Source organism: Ranitomeya imitator, chromosome 7, assembly GCF_032444005.1.
Source record: "Ranitomeya imitator isolate aRanImi1 chromosome 7, aRanImi1.pri, whole genome shotgun sequence".
Taxonomy (NCBI): Eukaryota; Metazoa; Chordata; class Amphibia; order Anura; family Dendrobatidae; genus Ranitomeya; species Ranitomeya imitator.
In genome coordinates, this window is record NC_091288.1 from 154,525,388 (window position 1) to 154,531,435 (window position 6,048).

The window sequence follows — 6,048 nt, forward strand, 5'->3', positions numbered from 1 at the left end:
ATCCTGGAAAAACACTTGATTCCTTCTGCTCAGGCAATGTTCCCCAACTCTGAGGACTGTTTTTTCCAGCAAGACAATGCGCCATGCCACACAGCTAGGCAGGGCCATATTTGCCACTAGGCACGTGAGGGCACGTGCCTAGGGCGCCAGGATGCGAAGGGCGGCACCTGAGCAAGGTTTTTTGTTTTTTTTAAAGCCTGGGGTCAGGAGGATGGGGGAGTATGGAGGTCGGAGGATGAAGGAGGACGTGGGAAGGATGAAGGAGGACGGGGAGGATGAAGGAGGACGGGGGAGCCACGCATATAAGGATGGGAGGGGGGAGCAGAGCCAAACATACAAGGATGGGAGGGGGGAGCAGAGCCACGGATACAAGGATGGGAGGGGGAAGCAGAGCCACGCATACAAGGATGGGAGGGGGGAGCAGAGCCACGCATACAAGGATGGGAGGGGGGAGCAGAGCCACGCATACAAGGATGGGAGGGGGGAGCAGAGCCACGCATACATGGATATGAGGGGGGAGCAGAGCCACGCATACAAGGATGGGAGGGGGGAGCAGAGCCACGCATACAAGGATGGGAGGGGGGAGCAGAGCCACAAATACAAGGATGGGAGGGGGGAGCAGAGCCACACATACAAGGATGGGAGGGGGAGCAGAGCCACGCATACAAGGATGTGAGGGGGGAGCAGAGCCACACATACATGGATATGAGGGGGGAGCAGAGCCACGCATACAAGGATGGGAGGGGGGAGCAGAGCCACGCATACATGGATATGAGGGGGGAGCAGAGCCACGCATACATGGATATGAGGGGGGAGCAGAGCCACGCATACAAGGATGGGAGGGGGGAGCAGAGCCACAAATACAAGGATGGGAGGGGGAGCAGAGCCACGGATACAAGGATGGGAGGGGGGAGCAGAGCCACGCATACATGGATATGAGGGGGGAGCAGAGCCACGCATACAAGGATGGGAGGGGGGAGCAGAGCCACAAATACAAGGATGGGAGGGGGGAGCAGAGCCACACATACAAGGATGGGAGGGGGGAGCAGAGCCACACATACAAGGATGGGAGGGGGAGCAGAGCCACGCATACAAGGATGTGAGGGGGGGAGCAGAGCCATGCATACAAGGATGTGAGGGGGGAGCAGAGCCACACATACAAGGATGGGAGGGGGAGCAGAGCCACGGATACAAGGATGGGAGGGGGAGCAGAGCCACGCATATAAGGATGGGAGGGGGAGCAGAGCCAAGCATATAAGGATGGGAGGGGGGAACAGAGCCACGCATACAAGATGGGAGCGGGGAGCCATGCTTATAACAGGGGGAGCCACACATGATGGACAGTGATGAGGGGACAATACATACCCGGCTTATACTCGAGTTGATAAGCTTACCCAGTTTTTTGTGGCAAAATTAGGTGCCTTGGCTTATACTCGGGTCAGCTTATACTCGAGTATATATGGTATGTAATATATACACATGTATGTGTGTGTGGCTATATCCATATAGCTTTGTCGCCATAAAACGAGGGGGGCCCAGACACAGTTCTTGCACAGGGGCCACAAGCTGTCAGTATCCGCCCCTGCCCAGGTAACAATTGTACTCGCATCTTACAGAAGTGAGTACAATTGAGGCTCTGACTGCCGGGTCAGAGCGATGTGAGCAGCATGATCAGATCATGTGATCACGCTGCTGATGTCGTTCACTCGCGCTGCAGAGGTGAACGCTGGTGGTAAGTGCTCCAGTGGAGCAGAAGACACCGAAGATTAAGTGCACGGGAGGGGGGACAATTTGAGTGGGGATGGGGATGCTTAATGTGTAGGGTGAGATTTATGGGCACACAATGAAGAGCAAAGGGTGAGATGGGGAAACAGTACTGGGGGAATGGGGGCATGTATGCAGAAACAGTATGGGGGATGGGTGCAGACATTATGGGGAGCGACGGGAATGTACAGTGCCTACAAGTAGTATTCAACCCCCTGCAGATTTAGCAGGTTTACACATTTGGAATTAACTTGGCATTGTGACATTTGGACTGTAGATCAGCCTGGAAGTGTGAAATGCACTGCAGCAAAAAAGAATGTTATTTCTTTGTTTATTTTTTTTTTTAAATTGGGAAAAGTTTTTTCAGAGGGTCATTTATTATTCAACCCCTCAACCCACCAGAATTCTGTTTGGTTCCCCTAAAGTATTAAGAAGTAGTTCAGGCACAAATAACAATGAGCTTCACATGTTTGGATTAATTATCTCTTTTTCCAGCCTTTTCTGACTATTTAAGACACTCCCCAAACTTGTGAACAGCACTCATACATGGTCAACATGGGAAAGACAAATGAGCATTCCAAGGCCATCAGAGACAAGATCGTGGAGGGTCACAAGGCTGGCAAGGGGTACAAAACCCTTTCCAAGGAGTTGGGCCTACCTGTCTCCACTGTTGGGAGCATCATCCGGAAGTGGAAGGCTTATGGAACTACTGTTAGCCTTCCACGGCCTGGACAGCCTTTGAAAGTTTCCTCCCGTGTCAAGGCCAGGCTTGTCCGAAGAGTCAAGGCTAACCCAAGGACAACAAGGAAGGAGCTCCGGGAAGATCTCATGGCAGTGGGGACATTGGTTTCAGTCAATACCATAAGTAACGTACTCCACCGCAATGGTCTCCGTTCCAGACGAGCCCGTAAGGTACCTTTACTTTCAAAGCGTCATGTCAAGGCTCGTCTACAGTTTGCTCATGATCACTTGGAGGACTCTGAGACTGACTGGTTCAAGGTTCTCTGGTCTGATGAGACCAAGATCGAGATCTTTGTTGCCAACCACACACGTGACGTTTGGAGACTGGATGGAACTGCATACGACCCCAAGAATACCATCCCTACAGTCAAGCATGGTGGTGGCAGCATCATGCTGTGGGGCTATTTCTCAGCCAAGGGGCCTGGCAATCTGGTCCGCATCCATGGGAAGATGGATAGCACGGCCTACCTGGAGATTTTGGCCAAGAACCTCCGCTCCTCCATCAAGGATCTTAAGATGGGTCGTCTTTTCATCTTCCAACAAGACAACGACCCAAAGCACACAGCTTAGAAAACCAAGGCCTGGTTCAAGAGGCAAAAAATCAAGGTGTTGCAGTGGCCTAGTCAGTCTCCTGACCTTAACCCAATTGAAAACTTGTGGAAGGAGCTCAAGATTAAAGTCCACATGAGACACCCAAAGAACCTAGATAACTTGGAGAAGATCTGCATGGAGGATTGGGCCAAGATAACTCCAGAGACCTGTGCCGGCCTGATCAGGTCTTATAAAAGACGATTATTAGCTGTAATTGCAAACAAAGGTTATTCCACAAAATATTAAACCTAGGGGTTGAATAATAATTGACCCAAACTTTTATGTAAAAAATTTATAAAAATTTAACTGAGCAACAAAACTTTTTGGTTTGTAAGATTTATGCGTCTGTTAATAAATCCTGCTCTTGTTTGAAGTTTGAAGTCTCTAACTTATTTGCATCTTATTAAACCTGCTAAATCTGCAGGGGGTTGAATACAACTTGTAGGCACTGTATGTGGACACAGTATGAGTAGCGAAGTGAAAAATGTATGTGGACAGAGTACGGGGAGTGAGGGTGATGGGATGTATGCAGACACAGTATGGGGAGTCAGGTGAGCAGGCAGTATAGAAAGTGAGGGGGAAGTATATGAGGAGACAGTATGGTGAACAGGAGGGGTGTGAGAGGAGACAGTATGGAGAGGGAGGGGAATAGTGTGAGGAGACAGTATGGGGGGAGAAAAGTGAGTGGGCACAGAATAGAAACTGAGTAGTGGGTTCGTAGCATGGGGGGACAGTGTAAGGGCACAGTCAGGAGAGGACAGTATACCAAGGAGGGGGGTGTGATGAGAGTACAGTATAAATACTGGGCCCTATAGGGGGGGACACAGTGTGAGAAAACAGTGTGAAGAGGGGGCTGGAATGTAAGAGTGTGCAGTGCATTAGTTGTGAGAATTCAGAAGTCTGCAATGTCAGGATTCAGCTCTGCAGGTTCAGGTAGTCATCACATGGACACTTCACTCATATGCAATTTTCATACTTGTGGTCCTGTGACAACGAGCTTCTCTTCCTGCTTCTCTGTTTTTCACTGATCATTGAGAACATTAGGGAGACGAGGTCGTTGGTACATGACTAAGTGTGCAAATCGCATATGTCCTTGGGAAGGGGGGGGGGCGCCAAAATTAATTCTTGCCCCTGGTGCCAGAAACCTTAGATACACCTCTGCCGGTATGCTACTTCGAGCAGTGATTACCAGGTCCGGTGGAGGGATGTCTGTGCACAGGCAGTGAGGCAGGGATTGAGGGTGTACACAGCGAGAGAATGGAGACCCGCAGACTGCCCGTCTTAGTCTACGCCGTAACCTGGAGCCCTCATTATCAGAGGAATATGTCAGTTAAAGGGAGTCTGTCACCCCAAAAATCGTATATGAGATAAGGTCACCGGCATCAGGGGCTTATCTATAGCATTCTGTAATGCTGTAGATAAGCCCACAATGTATCCTGAAAGGTAAGAAAAACAGGTTATATTATACTCACCCAGGGGCAGTCCCGTCGCGGTCTGGTCCGACGCCTCCTATCTTCATACGATCACGTCCTCTTCTTGTCTTCCTGCTGCGGTTCCGGCACAGGCGTACTTTGTCCTGTTGAGGGCAGAGCAAAGTACTGCAGTGCGCAGGGCCTCTCTGACCTTTCCCAGCACCTGCGCACTGCAGTACTTTGCTCTGCCCTCAACAAGCCAAAGTGCGCCGAAGCCGCGGCAGGAAGACAAGAAGAGGACGTGATCGTATGAAGATAGGAGGCACCGGACCGCGACGCCCATCAAACCAGAACCGGACCGCAGTGGGACTGCCCCTAGGTGAGTATAATATAACCTGTTTTTCTTACCTTTCAGGATACATCGGGGGCTTATCTACAGCACAACAGAATGCTGTAGATAAGCCCCTGATGCCGGTGGGCTTATCTCATATACAATTTATGGGGTGACAGATTACCTTTAATAAATTGTTTTTCGAAAGCTTTATAGTGTAGTTTTAGGTCAGGAAGGGATGGTTAGGGATGAGCTAGGAAGGTGCAGGGACAGGTAGTGATGGCTACTTGTGGACATGTGCGGCACTTGCGGTTTTACACTTGCGGTGAGACAAAAACACTGCTGGCAGCGTTTTTTCCCATTGCCGCAAGTACCGCATTTGCCGGATCGCTGCAAAACCGCAACTGCCGCACATGTCCACAAGTCCCATAGGGAATGTATGAGGCCGAACGCAGTGTTGCTGTAAGTGATCCGTTACGCGGCAGATGCGGAAAAACTGCCCGATCTGCTGCAAAAGGCTACTTTCACATCAGCGATTTTTGCCAAAGTCACTGCAGATAGTGTCATACTCACCAATGGGAGAGGCAAAACTAAAAGTGCCTAGGGCAGCAGAAACTCCAAATACGGCCCTGCAGCTAGGTCAATCAAGGTGTAGATGAAGGATCACCACATCAAATCCCTGTCATGAGCAGCCCAATCTCCAGACCTGAACCCCATTGAAAACCTCTGGAATGTAATCAAGAGGATGATGGATAGTCACAAGCCATCACACAAAGAAGAACTGCTTACATTTTTGTACCAGGAGTGGCATAAGGTCACCCAGACGCAGTGTGACAGACTGGTGGAAAGCATGCCAAGACGCATGAAAGCTGTGATTAAAAATCATGGTTATTCCACAAAATATTGATTTCTGAACTCTTCCTGAGTTAAAACATTAGTATTGTTGTTTCTAAATGATTATGAACTTTTTTTTTGCATTATTTGAGGTCTGCAAGCAATGCATTTTTTTGTTATTTTGACCATTTCTCATTTCCAGAAAATAAATACAAAATTGATTGCTTGGAAATTCGGAGGCATGTTGTCAGAAGTTTATAGAATAAAAGAACAATTTACATTTTACTCAAAAATATACCTATAAAGAGAAAAATCAGATAAACTGAACATTTTGCAGTGGTCTCTTAATTTTTGCCAGAGCTGTATATTAAACTT